The sequence below is a fragment of the Podarcis filfolensis genome (assembly GCF_964270895.1).
Source record: "Podarcis filfolensis genome assembly, chromosome: 15".
Lineage (NCBI taxonomy): Eukaryota > Metazoa > Chordata > Lepidosauria > Squamata > Lacertidae > Podarcis > Podarcis filfolensis.
Genome location: NC_139618.1, coordinates 10,531,130 through 10,553,769, shown reverse-complemented (window position 1 = coordinate 10,553,769; position 22,640 = coordinate 10,531,130). Strand labels below are relative to the sequence as shown.

Here is a 22,640-nt window from a genome sequence, read left to right as displayed (position 1 = left end):
CGTTTCAAATTTCTTTAATGGTGGGCACTTTGGTTTATTTCAGAGTCTTTCAACTCCGACAAATTCATACACAAACGGCAGAGAGGGAGCGAGCGTGATTTCTCTTGTTCCCCACAAAGCATGAATCAAATGATGTTTACATTTCCTTGCTTCTGGATCTTACAGACCAGTCAGTAGACATCGAGTAATTAGTGCATGCACTTCCTCATTAAAATATCATTAGTGAAGGTTTTCTTCTTTCAAGATGTTCCAAATGAAGGTTTATTGCATTGTGTTGATATCATTATGGTTTACCAGTAGCCAGATGTTGTAAGAGTTTAATGGTGGGGCATGGTTGCCTATGTGCTTCGAATCACCAGTGTTGTAAGGAGGAGGCTGTAATAAAAGTCATTTTTGATATGGTCAGATAAAGCACCTATGAAGAAGTGTCCACAAGACCTGGCAGATAGAAGTTTGGGGTTTGATCTGGCTCATAAGAAACAAACCGCTTTGAGAAACAATCAATCCCTCTTCCCAGGGAATGCTCCTTAACAAACTACAAGTCCCAGGATGCTTTGGAGAAAGACATGCCATTTAAAGTGATATAATAGTACAGTGGTACCTCGGGTTAAGTACTTAATTCGTTCCAGAGGTCCGTTCTTAACCTGAAACTGTTCTTAACCTGAAGCACCACTTTAGCTAATGGGGTCTCCTGCTGCAGCTGCGCCGCCGGAACCCAATTTCTGTTCTTATCCTGAAGCAAAGTCCTTAACCTGAAGCACTATATCTGGGTTAGCGGAGTGTGTAACCTGAAGCGTATGTAACCTGAAGCGTATGTAACCTGAGGTACCACTGTACTTTAAATGTTTTGTTCAGGTGTGGCCTGAGTCAGTAACATCTACACTACAACCCAATGATGTCTACACAGAGAAACGAGGTGGGAGCTCTCCAGGGTACTAGGAGAATCTAGGGGGTTCGTCAGACTCATGTTTTGAAGCAGACTTGTTGAATCCACACCAACTAGACCTATTTTAATTAGGAGATCAGAAATAAAGAGGCAAGACACAAGATATGGAGTATAACTAGCGCTACTTTATTAACTGCAGCTTAAGAGCATTCAAATTTAAGAACCTAAAAGCTACATGGGGAGACTGAGACCATGGCTGGATCTCCACCAACCTGTTTAAGGTTACTAAAACAATACTAGACACAGCGTTCTAAAATGTCACAGGGCATGCCTGTAAAATGAAGAGTTTCTTACCTCTGTTTCTTTTTCGTGAAAATGCTGTTTCACTACTGCCAGTTGCTGGTTGCTCTGCAGCGCCCTCTGGTGTCACATTTTAATAATGAGCACTCACACTTTATATGTGGGTGCCCTTTGCAGGATCGCGCGAGGGCCTACAGTTCCCAGGGAACTTACTAGAAATAGGGGGCAGGCTTGCTTTCTCAGTGTTATTATTCGGAGGTTCACGCCCAGCCTCAGTAGTCATGATTTATTGCTGGGAGGTGGGGCCAGCCCCAGTATAAATAGGGGGTGGAGCTGACAACAGCCAGGCAGTCAGCTCTGGAGATTCACCCTCTCTACCCTCCCTTTGTTTAATGTTCTCTTGTTTGCAGATTAACTTTTTCTTCCTGTTTAGCGGGGTTGCTGCAGCCTTTGACTGGTTGCTGTTGAAGGACCGGGAAGAAATTTTCCTGCATTGGCAGGTTTTCTCTTCCCTATTTTAATAATAATAATAATAATAATTTATTATTTGTACCCCGCCCATCTGGCTGGGTTTCCCCAGCCACTCTGGGCGGCTTCCATAGAAAACCAAAAATACACTAAAATATCACAGATTAAAAACTTCCCTGAACAGGGCTGCCTTAAGATGTCTTCTGAATGTCAGGTAGTTATTTATCGCTTTGACATCCGATGGGAGGGCGTTCCACAGGGCAGGCGCCACTACCGAGAAGGCCCTCTGCCTGGTTCCCTGTAGCTTTGCTTCTCGCAATGAGGGAACCGCCAGAAGGCCCTCGGCGCTGGACCTCAGCATCCGGGCAGAACGATGGGGGTGGAGACGCTCCTTCAGGTATACTGGGCCGAGGCCGTTTAGGGCTTTAAAGGTCAACACCAGCACTTTGAATTGTGCTCGGAAACGTACTGGGAGCCAATGTAGGTCTTTCAAGACTGGTGTTATGTGGTCTCGGCGGCCGCCCCCAGTCACCAGTCTAGCTGCCGCATTCTGGATTAGTTGTAGTTTCCGAGTCCCCTTCAAAGGTAGCCCCACGTAGAGCGCATTGCAGTAGTCCAAGCGGGAGATAACCAGAGCATGCACCACTCTGGCGAGACAGTCCGCGGGCAGGTAGGGTCTCAGCCTGCGTACCAGGTGGAGTTGGTAGACAGCTGCCCTGGACACAGAATTGACCTGTGCCTCCATGGACAGCTGTGAGTCCAAAATGACTCCCAGGCTGCGCACCTGGTCCTTCAGGGGCACAGTTACCCTATTCAGGACCAGGGAGTCCTCCACACCAGCCCGCCCCCTGTCCCCCAAAAACAGTACTTCTGTCTTGTCAGGATTCAACCTCAATCCATTAGCCGCCATCCATCCTCCAACTGCCTCCAGGCACTCACACAGGACCTTCACCGCCTTCACTGGTTCTGATTTGAAAGAGAGGTAGAGCTGGGTATCATCTGCATATTGATGGACACCCAGTCCAAACCCCCTGATGATCTCTCCCAGTGGCTTCATATAGATGTTAAAAAGCATGGGGGAGAGGACGGAACCCTGAGGCACCCCACAAGTGAGGGCCCAGGGGTCTGAGCACTCATCCCCCACCACCACTTTCTGAACACGGCCCAGGAGGAAGGAGCGAAACCACTGCATAACAGTGCCCCCAGCTCCCAGCCCCTCTAGACGGTCCAGAAGGATGTTATGGTCGATTGTATTAAAGGCCGCTGAGAGATCCAGCAGAACTAGGAAACAACTCTCACCTTTGTCCCTAGCTCGCCGGAGATCATCAACCAGCGCGACCAAGGCAGTTTCAGTCCCATGATGAGGCCTGAATCCTGATTGGAAGGGATCCAAATGGTCCGCATCCTCCAGGCGTGCCTGGAGTTGTTCAGCAACCACGCGCTCAATCACCTTGCCCAAGAATGGAAGATTTGAGACTGGGCGATAGTTGGCCATACTGGCCGGGTCTAAAGATGGTTTTTTAAGAAGCGGTTTAATGACCGCCTCTTTCAGCGGGTCTGGGAATGTTCCCTCACAGAGGGAAGCATTCACCACCCCGCAGAGCCCATCGCCCAGCCCTTCCCGGCTTGCTTTTATTAGCCAGGATGGGCAAGGATCAAGGAGACACATGGACAGCGACCATTCCTCAATCCTTCCTTAGAATTATAAGCAATGAATTTTGTCACAACTTTGGTGGTTATGGCCTTGGGTGGAATCCTTTAGTCTTTTCTTCCCTATTGGGGGTGGGGTGTGAAGTGGTGATTCACCCCCCTGCGGTGGCGATTCCAGGGTCCCCTCTTAAAGGGGTTATATATATGGGTGTCACTGGCCATACACTGAAAGGTGATCAGTGAACTACCCTGCATACAGGGATATGGGGTGGGCTGCCTGCGTGCACATATGTTTCGCAGAGCACCCCCATATCCTATTTACTGTCGGAATCAAGCCTTCAGTCAGAGGAATTGGCCACTCTCCAGGTGCCCGGCTTGGATTCCTTGTTGATCTCCCCCGTCAGCGACTCCCGGCAAGACAAGGCGAGATCCCGGCGATCCTCCCCATTACGTGAGAAGAACACAACCATCCCTCCTCCCTCACTCCCAGGGAGGGGAGAGAGACAGACAGAAATGTATTTACATGCCTTTATTTCTGTCTTTCCAGCAGTACAGAGAAAACGTGTCTGCACTCTCTTTACATCAACAGCAGAGAGAGAATAACTCCTCCCATGTACTTCCAGTACAGGGTCATGTGACACTCTGAGCTAACATCCGGTGCTCAGTGCACAGAATAGACTGTCCCTTGTTCCCACGGTACAGTCCCAAAACATCAACATCCTGTTTGGCTTTCCAGCCATCTGGAGCACTCAGCAGCATTGCTCCTTTTTCGTAACATTTACCCTGATGTTCCCCAGTTCCCCCGGCTGGGGGGCTGGGAGGGATACACACCCAAAGCCTAAGCCAAGGTCTTCCTACATTCGGAAGTTTAAATAAAGTTGTGGCCTAATTTTAATTCCATAACACGTGTCAGAGTCTTTATTCCTTTCTTGTGATCCCTGGGGGCTGGGGCTGTCGCGCCTGGTCACGCAATGCATTATGAATGTTAAAAGCTGGATGTCATGTGTCCATATGGTTATCAAAACCATTCCTCAATCCTTCCTTAGAATTATAAGCAATGAATGTAGATTTGCCCCATGTGCGGGGAAATATGCCAATGTTCTCTCTCGGGATCCTAAGCCTTCAGGGAGTCAAGCTGGCATTAGGCCCAGCTCTTCCTCCCACCCTATACCATTTCCCCTTAAGGTTCTGTTCAACTATGGAGACACGGTAATACATCAGTTTCTCTATTGCTGGGATGTGGACAACCTCTGACTTGAAGGCAAAATCTTGCTAGGCCTTCCTATTTGGCCCAAGAGGCCACTCTGAGGAATCCACCCACACTCCCCCTTCACTTAATGTCATTCATGATGCCTGGTGTGGGGTGTATAAGGTCAGGGCTTCAAAGGCATCAGCAGGAGCTTAAAATAGGCTTCCAGTTGTTCCTTTGCTGGAGCAAGGTGCATTCCTACTCATCCATCAGCTGGTGGGTGATGGGAGCACACCTTGCTCAAGGAGGGGGAAGTAGTTTCCAAATCACTGTAAAACCATTTCTCCCTCACAGTGCTGCTCTTTGAAGCAGCCCTGCGCTGCTCCTTAAACCGCTAATTGGCCGAGGTTTAAAGGAGCAGCTTCCTAATGTCTTCCAAACGGTCCTGTGCTGTGCTTTGAAGTCCTGACAAGCAGGCAATTGTCAGGGACTGGGCAGAGGAGGAATAGTGGAGGACACCTCCCCATCTGGACTCTTCCAGGGGGGAGGAAGAGGAAGACAGTATAGATTTACAACAGGGGTTTGACGGAGGTAACAGCTCAGAGGCAGATGAGGGGAAAGTTGGGAAATCCTGGGAGAGCCAGAGCAACACCTTGCTGACATTCCAGACCCTCCATCTCCCAGAACCTGGCGGGCCTTAAAAGTAGGAGAGCAAAAAGCTCAAAGACAGAGGGCGTGTAGCAGCACCCGCAGAAGAGGTGATAAGAATGACAAATAAGGAAGTGGGAGAGATGGGGAGATGCAGATTCACTTGGGTCAATGCCATTATCCAAGAGGCTTGGTTCTATGGTCTCTTTGTCTGTATAGAATGGAATAAAAAAGGAATGTCAGAAACTTTTCTCTGTCTTTATACTTTCCTGGGCAACCAGCTGGGAGCCACTGACAGCATCCTGACAGCACCACATCACCAGACATCAGTCTGGTGCACTACACACCTGTCAAATGTGGCCCACCTGAGGTGGAGAGATGATGATATAGCCCACCTGCCAGAAATCGATTCCACACCCCAGCTCTATTGAAACAGCTCTATATAATTTGGGACTCTGAAATCTAGATGAGGTCAACATAGGAAGCCGTATCTGCCTTGATCAACTATGTGTACATAATTATCCCACCCATGATACAAGTTCTGTTGCAAACTGCTTCCACATAACAACCGGAAAGGTTGAGGTTGGCCTTCACTTGGTCCCAGGGCCCTGTTTTTGCTTTTCGAAGCCTTATAATATTATTGAACATGAAGTCAAATGTCTTAACCTACTGGATCACTGCATAATAAGATGTTTTAATTAAATGGAATGGCTGAAAAGTAAAAAAGAAAGTAGATTGGAAATCACCATTTTGAGTTCGTTTTGTATACAGGAGCGTTGTTGGTTTAAGCCAGTGGATATTTTCTTGGTCGACCCTGTAATCCTAAAGTGGTGTGTAGATGCCCAGGAGTAAATCAATACTCTGCTCAGCCCTGCCGTCTTACATGAAGCACAGACTGTAAAATAGACACAAAAGACGCATGATACTCTCCAAGGCCCCCAGCAGCTATAATATCCATCTTTGGCAGTTCACTTGACATTTACTTGCCCTATTTCCCAGTCCCTTTTCTTTCCCCTCCTCCTCTCTCCCGCTCTCTAACAGCTAGGCCCTGACTCTCTGGGGCTCACCGACTGGGTGAGCAGATAACAAACCTGTCAAGAAAGGTTTAGCTGGGGAATAAATCCTGAATTCGCCAGGAAATGATGTGTACAATGGGAAAATGGAAGGGATGACATGAGCTTTCCCTTTAGAGACAGTGGCTAGGAGATGCTTAAAATGTTACAGCCTTGTGTTAAATGGGCTCCAGGACAGTTGCTTAGATCCGATCTTCGAGGGTTCAAGTGGCCTTTTACTCTTATTTACACACACCCCCCACTGCTCTTTGGAAGAGAGAAAGAAAAAAAGCACCAGGTCATGACCTCTCAGCAAAAAAAAAGGTATTCTTTTGAGGAATGAGAGAACACTTGAATTTCAATTGCTTTCCATAGCCAATGTTTAAAAATACCCATTTGTTCTTTTTTGGTAGCATACAACATCAGACATGCATCTGCAGATTTGTTTGTTTTATTAAAGGGAATGACAATATACTTTAAGAAATTAAGTTTTTCATCAGCAATTTCGGATTTATTGTATTTACCTACCTTTAGTAAGAAGGCAAGGCCTGCAGCGCTGCTTCCATTCTGCTGCAGTTTGTCTTCAGCCTAAAACCATATTAATTGCATTGTAGCCTGCTGCGGCATAATTGCATCACTTATGGAATTTACATTAATGCACAAATTACATAGTCATTGTGTAATTCCATTCCATCCATTTCAGTGCCAAGGAAGCACACTGCAAATTAGGTGGAAACGCTATCACGTTGTTTGCCGGCTGAAAGTGACAACAGAAAATGCCAATCGTAATCACTGGATTGATTTTCATTCTTGCCATGGAAGAAATAAGTGAATGTTGGCCATTTTGGCTCCCATTTCCATTGGATGTCTCCAACATCCCTACCAGGGTGGGATAAATATGTTAGAGAATCACAGAATTGTAGAGTAATAATAATAATAATAATAATAATAATAATAATAATAATAATAATAATATATTATTTATACACAGACCATCTGGCTGAGTTTCCCCAGCTACTCTGGATGGCTCCCAATCAAATATTAAAATCAATACAGCATTAAATAATAAAAACTTCCCTAAACATGGCTGCCTTCAGATGTCTTTTAAAAGTAGGATAGTTGCTTATTTCCTTGACATCTGGTGGGAGGGCGTTCCACAGGGCAGGTGCCACCACCGAGAAGGCCTTCTGCCTGGTTCCCTGTAACCTCACTTCTCGCAATGAGGGAACCAGCAGAAGGCCCTTGGTGCTGGACCTCAGTGTCTGGGCTGAACGATGGGGGTGGAGATGCTCCTTCAGGTATACAGGACCGAGGCCATTGGAAGGGACCACAAGAATCATCTAGTTCAACCTCCTGCAGTGCAGGAATCTTTCACCCAACATGAGGCTTGAACCCATGACCCTGTGATTCAAATTCTCATGGTGTTCCACCTGAGCTATTATGATTTCTTTCAGTTTTCTACCATAAGTACAGTTGCATCAGTTTGTGGACTTTAAGATATAATACTGATGCTTGAACAAACAACTGGGCTGTGCTGGTCTGTATATGCTGATCCAGAAGTCCCATTGAGTCCAACAGGGCTTATTCCTAGTTAAGTGAGGGTAGGATTTCAGCCTCTGTGAAATGGCAATTCTAGCAGCACATAAGAACCTCATTTCTTTCAAACCGGGCATCTGCAAAAGGGAAAAACAGGGACTGTGATTTAACATGGGCACGTCCCAGAAATAAGGGCTGCCACCAGAGTGTGAGGCAGTCTCATGTCTTACCTCATAGCACCTAGGCAAAGTTTTCTTTGAATGGATAAGGAGCGAATAAAGCAAAATTCCCTCACCCTTTAGAGGCAACATCTGTTCCTATGCCTGAGCCACCAAACATGAATGTGAGTCTTCAAAAGCTGTTGAGTACCATTTAAAAAAAGAAGAAGCAAAAGCGGGGGGGGGCACACCCCACACATGTTAATATATTATCCTTGTTATTTCTCCTTCTGTTGTTTTCAACAGTTTTTGTTCGGCATGTTTTGTCTTGTATGTGTAAATGCAGAGCATGCCGTATGGCAGCCGGGCTGAACACACTTATCCGCTCGCTACTTCCACTGGGCTGGAACAAAGACTCTGCTCTCTTTTACTTTGTCTCCATTCTCTTTCCTTCTTTATTACATCGCATCACATTGTAGAGGGTCTATCAAAGGCGTTTTTAAACCCTAGCTCAAAAAAATTGCTTGGATGTTACCGTCCCTTGCCTGCTCCCAATGCAAAATGAGCAAGTGACCTGATACCTGCCTGTCTGCCCAGAATTGCAGGATTTGTGTGTGGCTTTATCATATGGTGATGGCCAGTTGAACTGGAGGTTGCAGCTTCCCAGTACCTTCAAGCCCTAGACTGAATTCACCTGGACTGGCCATTGGATCCATCTAGACATATAAAAAGGCTTCCTGTCCTAGTTGAGCTTTCTGAAGTCAATCTGGTCTTCTTGCGCTCTGGTCTCCTCGTGCGTTCTTGGTTCTCCTTTGGTCCTGCCTTCTGAATGGCCACTTAAGCCTGATTAGTGATTTGTCCCCTGGTTTCTGGCTCACATTGGACTGTTGTCCAGCCGCATGAGCCATGTCTCTTTCTGTTGGAAGTGCAACAGTCAAGATCATTCCATGTGCAACTAAACGGTTAATTCTGTTAACCAATGGCAAAGGGGAGAGGGTGGAGGTGTTGCTTAGTAACCAGGGAGGTGGCATGACCCTTTGTGAGGCAGGATGTGCTCTGATTGGCTGTGTAGCTTTGAGGGAGTTTTCCAGTGAGTGTTATGTCTTATGTCTCCATGCTATGGACTAGAGCAGAACTGCTAGGAGAGGGAAAGCCTCTCTGTTTATTTTTTCCTTAAGGTGGCAAACTGAACAAGAGCAGCTCATAAGCAAAATATTTCTAGGATTTATTTTCTCTCTGGACTCCAACTGCATTACTTTGGTAACACTGTCACCCAGGACAACCATGTTTGAGAAGGGTGGGTATGTTCCACTTCTACTTTCAGAAATAGTATGTCTCCATATAACAGATGTCAGGAATAAAAAATGGGGAGAGTGCTGTTGAACTTGGGTCCTGCTTTTGGGTTTTCCATAGGGACTTCTGGTTGGCTACAGTGAGAACAGGATTCTTGGCTAGCTGGGGCACCACCCTGATTCAGCAGGCTGTTTTCCTGTTTGTATCCTTTCAGATTCAAAGTACCCCAAAGTTTGTGATGCAGTTCTTTAACCAAATGATGTGTACTATGTATTTTTAACCTTCTGTTGGAAGCCACCCAGAGTGGCTGGGGAAACCCAGCCAGATGGGCGGGGTAGAAATAATAAATTTATTATTATTATTATTATTATTATTATTATTATTATTATTATTATTATCACCATCATCATCATCATTATCATCATCATTATCATTGTAATCATCATCATTATTACAAAAATGCATTGATTAGGAGAAAGTGTGCTTTTAAAAAGCACGCATGAGTCAAAGCAACATAAAGATATCATTCTGTCAAGGCAAAATGCTTGCAGAAATATGTACATCTGCCAAAATTACATCCACGTATTTGTATATTAGTGGGAATTCACACTTAAATGCTGGCGAATTTTCACGTGAACTTGATAAGAATAAAAAACCATTTCAGAAAATGTAGAGAACTGAGTTTAATGCTGCAGAAATGAGGAACTGAGGCAGACTTGAGAGACCCGCCCACCTCTCTTCTGAGCCCAGGGCCTTGACATATCCATAGTTTAAAACATTTCATTATTTGAAATTGTCTGTCTTCATGAAATACGTGTTAGCATTAACTTCAGCTGGGATTCGGAGGCAGATGATGGGAAATTGACACCAGAAGTTTATGTTGCTGGCCTTGTGGTTCAACTAGATGTAAATACTTCTGAAATGTCAAATTTACAGAGAAATTTTTCCACTATGCCTGTGAGTTGGTGTGTGTTCCTATCGTCTTCCCTTCCTTTCCCAGAGGAAGCTAATTTAAGTGTCCCTTTTCATGCTCCAATTAAATCAATTCACCAATTCACTCTGTTTTCACATAATCTGAAATTTAGCATTCATTTTCTTCTTAGCTTTTGGCTTCATTTCCTGTTAATAAACAGTGTAGCGCACAACACATGCTCCTCAACAAAGCCATTCAGATGCACAGAGACACCAGTGATTTGCAAGTGTGTCTTCCATGTAATTGTTTAAAATTAACAAAAAGAAACACAAACACACACCCCTGTGTGTGACAGTCCTTCTTTCTTTCTTGTGGTTTGAGATCTGTGCATCTTGTCATAAATCGGTATTATGCTTTATTAACACCAAATTTTATTTGTCCACCACCTACCATCACTTTGTATATTGTAATTCTTATAATTCCACATTGGCACAGAAACATAGACTTAAGAATTCAGGCTTGACAAAAAGCATAGCCCAAAAGCTACTGCCGGTGGCACCTTCAGGGCAGGACTTTAGGGCAGATGGCCAAGACCACTGGGTCTCTCTTGAGAACCTGGGTGAGATGGATCACTCAGCAGAATCTGTTCCTTTAAATAAGGGCTAGAGAACCTGTTTTCTTTTGATACCACATTCTCTTGCAGGTAATATGTTTGGGACTTCATGTTAGTAATGAGGGATGGGGGGAGCTGAAGCCAATGATGGGTGTGGCATGAGGATGGAATAATCTGGCAATATTGGTTTCTCTCAGTTTCTTGTTTCTTCAACCTTAAATTAAGATTTCCACACAATTTCATCCCTCCCTCCCTCCCTCTGTCCCTAACTTCCTTACTTCCTTAATCCTTAGCTGGATAACTACATCACAAAATTTGGAGGAGTATGTGTTTCAGATTATTGCTATGTTTTCACCCACGTATTGGTTTGAGAAGTGTGGTTGTTTCTCATTAAAATGCTAACAAAATTGGATTGCTGTCATGCCCCTACTGGGACACTCCTTTTCCCTCTTCTTCCTTCCTCCTCTCTCTCTCTCTGAAATTGTTTCACCAGTTTCTGTTCTCACCACCACATCAACTCAGGCCCTAGTGTTACAGGAAATCTCTCTCTCTCTCTCTCTCTCTCTCTCTCTCTCTCTCTCTCTCTCTCTCTCTCTCCAGTTTGGGGGCAAGTAATATTTGGTGAGAGAACCCTAGCAGAGATTTAAAATCACAAAATGAGCAGCAAAGTGTGGAAATATAGGCTGTTAGACCATTAAAATGTCCCCATCTAAGTTTCCCTCTTCCCTTAGCATAGAAAGAAACTACACATTTGGTAAGTTAAAAATGGTGTACTTACAAACTCTTCAAAGGTCAGATTCACATGCTTTTCCATGCAGCAGTTGAGAAAACATAGGCAGTAAAACTTAGGTTCCAAAATGGTGAATGTTTCTAATTTATTTGTACAGGAACACAAAGATAGCTTGCTTGAGCCAAGCGGTCTGAGCTTGGAGCAACCATCTCAGACCTCCTTACTGGTAGGGTTCACATGGTGGAATGGAAGAACAAAGAGCTTGATAACCCTTCCTCCCAAGGTGAGAGAGGGCTGACCTAGCTAAACCTAGCAGAACAGCTTGCTCTATGACTTAACCCCTTCGTACATTAACTAGACTTCAGCATGTTGGGTATATGAGGCTGCCTATCCCACACTTTAAACCAACCATCCCCAACCTTCGGCCTTCCAGATGTTTTGGACTACAATTCCCATCATCCCTGACCACTGGTCCTGTTAGCTAGGGATCATGGGAATTGTAGGCCAAAACATCTGGAGGGCCACAGGTTGGGGATGCCTGTTTTAAACATTCCTGTATGGATGATGTTCTCCACCTTGGTGTTTCTATAGGAGTGGAATCAAATAATTGACAATTCTATACTCTTGGGAGCCTGTCTTATCACTGAAACTATATTTTATAAAGATAAGCTACAACAGTAATAGATCTGGGGGCATTGCCAGGTATAAAAATGTTGGATGCTGTTGTCTGTGATTGAATATTTGGGTGGTAAAAAATTATGTATTCATAAGGGAGCCCATCTTTAAACAAATCAGAATTATGTGGCAAGTTTTCAAACAGCGTTTCTTTAAAGGGCTTATTAACTTGTGCTGATTTAGGTTATCACTTAATTGACACCACAGAGTCTAACTTCCTCTGTCAGTTGAATTTGCACGGCCTGCATCTGGCTTTGCACGGCTGCTGAATGCCGCAAAGAGAGGTGCCTTCATGCTAAATCAGGACTGACGTTGACTGCTACCCATCATGTTGACCTCCTGATTCCCTTGTTACACCTTGAAAATAATGCTGATGTTATCTTTGAAGCCACCGTAAGAAAGAATACAGTGTGTCACAGCAAAATTCATGTCTGCCATCACCGTTGATGTGAACATGACAACCGCTTAAGAGATTTCTTTGAAGAGTAGGCATGAAGTTCAAAGGAGAGGAAACCCATTATGGGTTGGTGGGCTGTTTGTACACAATTTTCCTGTCAATTTTGCTCATCGAGTTATACCTTAGCGGAGCATGATAGCAGTTTCTCACTCTTTTTAACTGTTTCCCACTCAACTACATCTATGATTATGATAAGTCCAGAATGTCGTGCCAGGGGAGGGGAGGTTCACTATCTGGGCAGGAAAAAAAGGAGTCACTCAGTTTGATGTGTAAATGGTCAGGAATAATTGTACCAAATGGTGGATTTAAAAAACTGATATAAATTTGATGTCCTTGAAAGAGAAGCATTTTTTTAAATTGAAAATACCATAAATTCTGCACACAATATACTTGATAGGATACAGTATACAACTATGGGATTTTACGACATATTTTTTTAAATTAAAAAAATGGTAGTCAATTAATTGACTTGCACATGGCACAATATCACAGTTTATGGATTCTATTAAATCTGTTTCTTACTTAGGATAGCAAAATCTGATTATTCCTAACTAATTGTAGAACCTAAATTTTTCCCAACTGAAATTCATTTTGTCAGTTTGGGTCAAGTTCTACAGTTTGTTAAGGTCATCTTGAATACTCATTCTATCTTCTGCGGTAGTGGCTACCCCTCCTCGTTTGGTGTTCTGTTTCACCGGCTTGGACCCACAACACTGAACTCATGGTACCTAATTGTTACAAACTGTGCACCTGAGCCATGGGGGACCACCTACAAAGATCTCCATGTGATCAGGCAGGAATATAAGTAAGAGAAACCATAACTGTTTAAAATGGTATAATTGTACATATGTGGTCTTCTTCAGGAGGCAGGAGAAATTCTACAGATTCTCAGAGGCAGGAAGTTACCTGGTGGTATTCCAGAGGTGTTACTGGGCATCACCATCTTTCACCCTCAAGTCAGTGCTTCTTGAATAGTGCTTTGGCATCCCGTGGCATCATTTGCAGCAAGTCATTATGGGAACATGCCAGCCATCGCTGTCATTTATGCCCATGGCCGAACTATGGATTCCATCTAATGTTAGGCCTGCTCAGATTAGACCTCCTGAAATTGTTAAACCTAATTTGTGCTCATTGATTTAAATAGGGGAACTCTGGCTAGTGATAATGTTGGATACAGTCTTATGGGTAGCATTCAGTAAACTTTTACTCATTGTGGACCCAATGAAATTAATGGACCTATCTTAGGTTCATTAGGTTCAGCAGGTCTGCTTTGCATGAAGCTTAGTGGATACCACCCCATGTTTTAAGAAATAAGTCTGATGTCATAACTGTTTCTTATGGTAAGCTGCCTGCCCGGCCGCCAACTCCCTCCCCCCCAAAAAAGCAACATTTCCACACTCGAGATGAAAAAAAATCCCTTATTTTCCCCTTTTAGCACCCGCTCCCCAATTGCCAGAGAAAAAGTTGCATAATGGAACTCTGCTGTAATTACAGTGAAATCCAGGCATACCTTTGAGAAAGCTATCAACAGGCCAGCTAATGGTTCAGAATGACTTTTCACAATATTTTCACTTGCAAGTAAAACTCCCTCATACTGCCTTAATGGGTTACACTTCAGGAAATGACAGCTTTTGAAATTATACAAAATACTTATTTAAGCAGCAGGATAAAGTGCCTCCAACAAGTGTATATGTGTGTGTATGTGTGTATAAAAAATGTATTTTTGTAAAAAGAATACCATTTTCCCGGGTAACTTTCCCCTCCTCTCACTTGCTCAGCCTGTATTGAAAAAGGCTTTCCTGCCATCCGTCAGAGCTCCTGTTTGCCTCCGCAATTCTGCTTCTCCTACAGAAAGGCGCTCCTTGCCATGTGCCATGTGCAAAGGAAATCAGATGGCCAAAATTTGCTTCATTGTGGGTTGTGTGTGGCTTAAATCCACAACAAAACAGGGAAATTGAGTTTGTAGGAAATGCTGGTGCGTGGTGGTAAATTGTTGATTATGCCCAGAAGTGGTTGCACTTTTGACATATTTCTCCTCCCTCGCCCTCCCCACGTCTCTTCTTTATACGTGGTTACATCCACACCATGTATTTAAAGCACCTGGTTCCCCAAAACAACAACAGTAGCAGCAGCAGCAGCAACAACAATGGAACGGTGGTTTGTTAAGGGTGCTGTGAACTGTAGCCCTGTGGTGGATAAACTATGGTTCCCTTTTGGAGGAAATCATGTGCATTGAATGTGCTTGGACACTACCTGCATGGGGAATTTTCCATGAGGTTTACACACCTGGCCACCTCCCCCCCAAAAATCCTGGGAACCATAGCCCTATGAACTACATATCCTAGGATTCTTTGGAGGACGCTATACATACATGGGACGCGGGTGGCGCTGTGGGTAAAACCTCAGTGCCTAGGACTTGCTGATCGTAAGGTCGGCGGTTCGAATCCCCGCGGCGGGGTGAGCTCCCGCCGTTCGGTCCCAGCTCCTGCCCACCTAGCAGTTCGAAAGCACCCCTAAGTGCAAGTAGATAAATAGGTACTGCTTTATAGCGGGAAGGTAAACGGCGTTTCCGTGTGCGGCCCTGGTGCTGGCTTGCAAGTTGCAGCTTTGTCACGCTGGCCACGTGACCTGGAAGTGTCTTCGGACGGCGCCGGCTCCCGGCCTCTTGAGCGAGATGAGCACGCAACCCTAGAGTCGGACACGACTGGCCCGTACGGGCAGGGGTACCTTTACCTTTACCTTTATACATGCTGAAGATGCTTTCAATGTATGGTGTGGAGGGCTACCATTCGTCCGGAATTTCCCCTTCAAAAATGGTGTCTGGGCAGAATTTTTGAAAAGTGCTTGAAAGATCTGGGGAAACCCAGGCATAGGGTAGCCCATATCGGAGGTGCTGATTTATTTATTTTTTGCAAATTTCGTAAAAATAATAGCTACAAGACACCATTTTATTCAGAGATTTTGAAAAAAAACAAAACACTTTTGTGTCTGGATTTTCATTTTTTGCAATATGGCAACCTGAAAGGTGTGGATGTGACCCATACATAGCTGAACAGTGCTTTCATCAATAATTTTTATGTGGCATTTACACTCCTTTTCTATGCTTGGGTTCTGACCTCAGTGGTGTGATTGCTGTTCTCTTAACTCCAGTGACTGGGATGTAGCATTGTTCCATGGTATTTGGGGCAGGCAGTGCTTTTTCTCAGCCGGAATTCACCAGAACTCAGTTCTGGCATCTCTCAGGTGGATGTCATTGCCATTATAAGAGAACAAGGGTGGTGGTCTTTTTTAAAAGAAAAAATAGCACTGGGAGAAGGGCACTGAAATATGGCAGCCACCAGTAGGGATGGGGGTAAGAATTGGTTTGCTCCACATTTTTATGCAGTTTCCAAACCAATATTCAATGTTATAATTTGATAATTTGCCCTTCTCTAAATTTTGCTGTGCGGACCTTTAAACAAACAAACAAGGCACAAAAACGGGCACCTTGGCGAGAAATGATGTAGAAAAATGTCTTGCGGCAAAGTTGCGTATGAAAATGTGTCAATTAGGAGAAGACCTTATATTTTTAAAAATACCAGTAATAGCTACAAACTGATGTGGATTGGGGTATGCCAATGGGACATGCCAAGGAGAGCCCATAAAAGCTTGGATCCAAAGGGTTAAATCTCCTCCCAGCCCCTTGACATGACTGCAAAGCAGGGAGGTTATTTTTCTTCCATCGTTTCCAATTGATCAAATCCTTGGTGGATTGCTTGAGTAAAATTGCATTGCAGTAAATAATAATAATAATAATAATAATAATAACAACAACAATAATAATAATGGGATGGGACTGAGGGGGGAGGTTAAGAGTGTGGCACAGTTCACTTGGCTCACCTGGGAGTACACCCCAGAAGACATGCATCCCAGAAGATGCACATCCCGATTTTGGCTCCAGAACAGTTGGTGAACGGGATGAAAATGAGATGCAGCAGGTATCTCTCAATGAAGCATTCCCACCTGTGTGTGAGAGAGTGTGTAAATAGGTTTGCTACCTGCAGTTTTAAATGTCGTTGTCTTCATCATCATCTTACATCTCATGCTAAATAGAGAAGCATTTTTTCTTTCATCTAAAGGGTTTTTTCAACTACAGTGGTACCTCGGAAGTCGAATGGAATGTGTTCCGGAAGCCCGTTTGACTTCCAAAATGTTCGGAAACCGAGACGTGGCTTCCGATTGGCTGCAGGAAGCTCCTGCGACCAATCAGAAGCCGTGTCAGATGTTTGGGTACCAAAGAATGTTCGCAAACCAGAGCACTCACTTCCAGGTTTGTGGCATTTGGGAGCCAAAACGTTTGACTCACAAGGTGTTTGGGATCCAAGGTGCGACTGCAATGGATTTCATGTTGCAGCTCAGTGGTAAAGCATCTGCTTGGCATCTCTAAAATCTCCAGGTAGGGCTGAAACCCTGGCGAGCTGCACAGTGTAGACAATAGTGAGCAAAATGGACCATTAGTTTGACTTGGTACGAGGCTGCTTCCTTTATATCTAGTGTTTGCTATTTATCTTGGTTATCTCTCCCCCTCCCTTTTTACAATTTCTTCTGCGGGAGGCGGTTTCTGGAGCCACGCTGCATGCCGCCTCTGATATTCCTCGCCATTTGAAAACCTAGGAAAGTCATTCTCTTAAAAATCCTGATTTGAATAGGCCTCTTGTATTCCCTGCCCATATGATACACCGAATGTATCTAAAGTGTAATATTTAATTGCATTTTCTTAATCTTCACCACTGTATTGCTAAGCTTTCTAATACCTTTAAAATACTGAATCTTAGGCTTATCCTAATTAAAGAATCTCAATTTAATCCATATTGCATGACAATTCAATTTGTTGATTGCTTCTTCCCCCCCTTCAGTCTTCTCTTTCCACCCCTTCCTCCGAATTGCTCCCCCCCCTTTTGTGAAATTCCCGTCAAATGTATTAATTCAACATGATGAATCCTGTATTCAACCCACTGGAGTGAATAATTAAAATTAGCTGATAAAACTTTCAGCAGAATTACTTTATGAAATTGCTGAACAGATGTGTCATTTTAATGAAAATCCACAGACAAGCTCCTTCCCCCCTCGGCAGGATAAAAATATTATCCCCACGGCACATACTTAATTTGGTGGTAAATACACTCCGAGCGATTGCTGGAAGGAAAAGAAAAAGCAACTTGTCACACTTAGTAACTTGATTTTTCCCCAGCATGCCGTAACAGCTATCTACAGTAATTCATAGCGCTCCATTGTTGCTCGGAGTCCCAAAGAGAACTTATTAAAATGCAATAATCTCCTATTTAAACAGAAACAATAACCATTAAATTTCCTGTGGATCCAAAATTGAGCACAAGCCCCATCTGGTAAGAGTGATTAGAAGACTGATGAGGGAATTTAATTTGCAACATTCAAAGACTAAATCGGAGCCGATCGGGTCACCTGGGACGTGGAATGCTGCTTGCTGTCGTCTTTACGAAATCTCGACCTAAACTGAAAATGGAATGCAAAAGTGAAAATGTTACCCAGGGGCTGAGATTGACAGAACTGTATTTCATTACGGGCCTCCAACAGACTTGGCGAGCTGCGATGAATTTGGGGCGGTTTCCCCCCACCTCCCTTGTCAAGTCTTGCTTCTGCAGAGCGGGTTCGAAGGATATCACTTCCTTTGCTGCCCAATGAGGTGTGTTTACAGCTGGTTAATAATCATAAATGCCCTGGCCAGCCGTATTTTGGTGTTAAGTTACTGCTAAGAAGTCCAGCAGTGTGTCTGCAAACATCTCAAAGGTAAAAGAGCGTGGCTGCTTCTAGACTTCATAGCAACTGCTACAAACTGCATTGATCCTCCTAGACATAGAGTGAACTTGGCTAGTCTTTTTAAAGGGAGCACGATCCATATCCCTTTACTTAATGCGAACAAAAATTAATGGCTCACGTCTATAAAATGCCACCAATCTGTTCAGAGGTTTACGCTTTCAGCAAACACCACTGTCACACTCTAGGGGGATCCTCTCAGGGCCTAAGGCAGGTCCCAGTAACAGGAGATTTAAGCCCTGTATTTAGTACAAATATTTAAGCCTTTCACCCAAAGAACAGGGCTGCAGAGGCAGCATAGTGTAAGGAAACCAAGGTCAAGTGTAGAGTATCAGTCTAGGTCATGGTGTGATACAGAGGCAAAGTGGTGCAGCAGTCCAAGGTTAATGTCAAATGAAGTTTGGGCTCCAGAATAGGTCTTGTGGACTCTGGCTTCCTAAACAACACTCTAACCGCACTCCCAGCGAAGGAATAGCAGCTGGCTCATGCTGTCGGGAGGGGCAGCCAGGTACACTTGCCCCACAGGGCTAAACAGGCCAGCAGGCCCCACCGGGGGTCTGCCAGACTTACACTGTTATGCCAACAACGCCCCAGGCCTCCAAGCCTACTGGAGACTCCTGCCCCAGGCCTCAGACAAGCTCTGCACAGGCCTGAGGGATTGCTTACTCACATCCAGACCCCTTATTCACAAATAGACTGCTGTTTTGGGGTACATAGGCATGCACTTGGTCATCACTCTTTGGTCTGGACCCAAAGTCTTGGCATCTGCACTCTCAAGGACTGGGGAAGGAGCGCTGCACATTCTCCACAGGCTGCTCCAAGGGTTCTTCATCATCTCTCAACCCAGAAGACCCTCCAGGAAATATTCAAGATTGGATTCAAGGGGTCCTGCATGCTCCTCAAGCCCTTCAGCCTGTTCACAGTACCTGGTGCCAGGCCGGGGCTAGGCAAGGCAGAAGCCACTGAGAACATTTAGCTAGGGGAAACCTGCATCCTTCCAGATGTTCTTGGGATCTAACTCCCATTAGGCCCAGACTGCATGGCCAGTGATCTAGGATGGTGGGAGCTGTGGTCCAACAACATCTGGAGAGAAACAGGTTTCCCGGCCCTCACTTAGCTCCTCTAAACTTGGGGGAAGGAAACAATAAACTAGGTTTGAGGCATCCCTCTGTCTCAATAGATGATGGAGCATGCCTCTGGGGATGAAGTCAATCTGCTGCATTAGAAGCACTGAAGGGACCTCCCTGGGGTGCAAGCCTGGGCAATGTGTATGGAGATCCTGGGCTACCCAGACAACATGTTTGGCACCAGCTTGGTTGCAGGAGTTGTCAGAAAGAGGCGTACAAGGCATCCAACTATCTTAGTGACTCCGCTCTGGATTTGTGTAGGGTTTACTCCTTAATCTTTTTCTTCTGCTGAAGATATCCTGCAAGGCAGCAGAGGTTTAGGATCCGAGTTTTCCTTCCTACCTTCCCAGGATGAGGAGCCCCATCTGCCCCTCACTTCTCTGTAGAGCACATGCAGAAACCACCTTCTTGACCAATGTGCCCTCTATTGGTCTCGTTCACTCAATCTGCTGAAGCTTGTCTTCACATGCAGAGGAACTCCCTACCTCGCTGAGGGTTGGAGACCCATTGGCTACCCTCACCTGGTTTAGTCAACCAGTCAAAAGCCATTTCCTGGAGTGTGGCTGTTGTCATATACTGACAGCTTCTGGGAGCCACAGGAGGAGCTGGGTGCAGGATGGGGACCCAAGGTGGACAAACTTCCCTAGCAGGAGCGTGATGTGTCCCCCACCAGGGATACTACCATCCCCCAACACCCCATACACCCTAAACCAGATGCTAATCTATTAACAACATAGATTGTCCTGGAGGGCACACTTTTTCATTCAGAAAGGAGAGTGGACCCTGACATTGGGGGAGGTGTAGAGAGATTTTAACCCATTATCTCCCACTGTGGTCCTGATCTAGATCAGAGGGCCTGTCTCTGCGATTTGCATAATACGAAATCTCATATTGGTATAGATTGTCGACCTTTATTGCCACCACCCTTTACACACACACCCCCCCAAAAGCCCTGCACGAATATTTTCCTAAACTATGTACCTTGGGTATATCTAATTGCTTCCCCCACCCTTCTCTCTCTTTTTTTAGGAGAGGAAAATACTCCCAGATAAAAGGGCTTGCTACTTTATTTCAAAGTGTTTCCTTTAAATAAAAGTCTTTCATCTTTGAACTTTAAATGCAGTTTCAACATCAATTTGCATTCTCAATTCATCCATGAGCTGTGCCCCTCCAAGAAACAGAATATGGGAACTGAGTTGTATGGGTGTGTGGAATGTGTGTCTTAATAAATCCCCAAGGTAATCAAAACGAAAGACAGCAAAACGAAACAACTCATGAAATATTCCACTATGTCCCCAGGGAATACTTAATGTACACAAGGTCAAGCCTTTGTAATGTTAATTTAAGACTTGTAGGAAGCAATCCGTCATTCTTAAAGAGCAAGGTTGCCATCCCTGATGACAAGTTTATGTTTCTGAAACAACTTCAGTCTCTAAAGAAAACAGAAGCCAACAGATCACCTGTATTTCATGCTCAGGAATTCCTCTGGCTAGCAAGTGCTCACCTGTGCAATAATGTCAGGTGTGGGCTGCCTGATCACAGATCCTGGCTGGTCTCTTCTGCAGTTACAGGGTGATTTTTTCCATGGTAAGGATCCCCCCCACACCTGATCTGTCACTTTGTGCCAGCCCTACCATTAGACAGAGTGAGACAGTTGTCTTAAGCAACTGAGTTTGGATAGCATGGAAAGTCAACAAATGGTTAGACGCTTTATTACTCCATTTCCACTGCCAGGGGGAGGAAGCATATTTCGCCAAATGTCTGCAGGACAAATTCTCTTATAGTTTATCCAGCTTGGGGATCACCATTAGTAGCAGCAGGAAGAAGATGCCCTCCATATTTTTCGTTTTGTCTTTGCTGCCACTGTCAATGGCAGCCTGGCTACCATTTTGCATCTAGGGTTGTCCAGACATTGTGTGTATGTGAGGCATATAGAATACTCAGAGAAAGTTCTGCAAAGTGGACTTCTTTTTCAGAGGTGGGGGAGAAAAACGAATCTCAGATTCCCCCTCCCCGGAAAATTGCACATGCAGAATTAACATGCTACAGAAATAAATGGATCTGCCTGTCCCTGTGAATATTATACCAACCCATTTCTCAAACTTTTTAGTCTGAGGGTTGGTGGAAACACAAGCAAACTCTCATTTTTCTCTACACCAATTTAATAGGCCTCTAAAGGTAAAGGGACCCCTGACCATTAGGTCCAGTCGTGACCGACTCTGGGGTTGCGGCGCTCATCTCACTTTATTTGCCAAGGGAGCCGGTGTACAGCTTCCGGGTCAAGTGGCCAGCATGACTAAGCCGCTTCTGGCGAACCAGAGCAGTGCATGGAAACGCCGTTTAACTTCCTGCCGGAGCGGTACCTATTTATCTACTTGCACTTTGATGTGCTTTCGAACTGCTAGGTTGGCATGAGCAGGGACTGAGCAACGGGAGCTCACCCCGTCGCGGGGATTTCTAGCGCCGACCTTCTGATTGGCAAGTCCTAGGCTCTGTGGTTTAACCCACAGCGCCACCCACGTCCCCAACAGGCCTCTACCTTGTCCCAACTTACTCCTCTTCCTCCCATTTCCAGACTTCAGCTAGCAGCTCCAGGTTGTCTTCTTGACCTCCACGAAAGGTTAGCTGATTCTGAGCAAAGAGGCAAAGGGTTGGCTTGCATATGGCCTATAGGATTATGATCCTTTGCAAGCTAAACATGAAGCATTTTGGTCCTTTCATACAGCAACAATTTAAAACATGGTGCTACTGTGTTTGGATTAAGAGAAACATCCTGCATTTCTCTTTATCCTTTCTTTCTTTCTTTCTTTCTTTCTTTCTTTCTTTCTTTCTTTCGAGGTGGGCAATATATGGAAATGACTGTGTGTTTGAAAGGTCACAGCGGTGGAGGCAAACTCTTAAGTAGACAATTTCCCTTCCATGCATTCAGCATTACTGTTTCTGCTGATGATACCCTTAGGCATCTTTTCCTCCTTGCACAGATGGTCTCACTCAGCCCTAACAAAATATTTTAAGCAATTGCATAAATTAAAGCAAGAGGCCCCCAAAGTGCACCCGTAGCAACGATTTGGTAACAAAACAACTGGAATGCATGCAGAGGGGCAGTCCTTTAT

At 44.8% G+C, this 22,640-nt stretch overlaps 1 protein-coding gene and 1 long non-coding RNA gene across 6 annotated transcripts in view; one reads left to right on the top strand and one right to left on the bottom strand.

Annotated features, from left to right (window-relative positions):
• AUTS2 (activator of transcription and developmental regulator AUTS2) overlaps positions 1 to 22,640 on the top strand; it is a 669,531-nt gene that overhangs the window by 295,475 nt on the left and 351,416 nt on the right. The window lies entirely within an intron of this gene.
• Positions 5,859 to 9,242, bottom strand: LOC310750850. The gene is made up of 3 exons (XR_014542337.1): positions 8,433 to 9,242; positions 6,722 to 6,781; positions 5,859 to 6,036 (listed from the first exon to the last, which is right to left on the bottom strand). It is a non-coding gene; the product is annotated as an uncharacterized lncRNA (long non-coding RNA).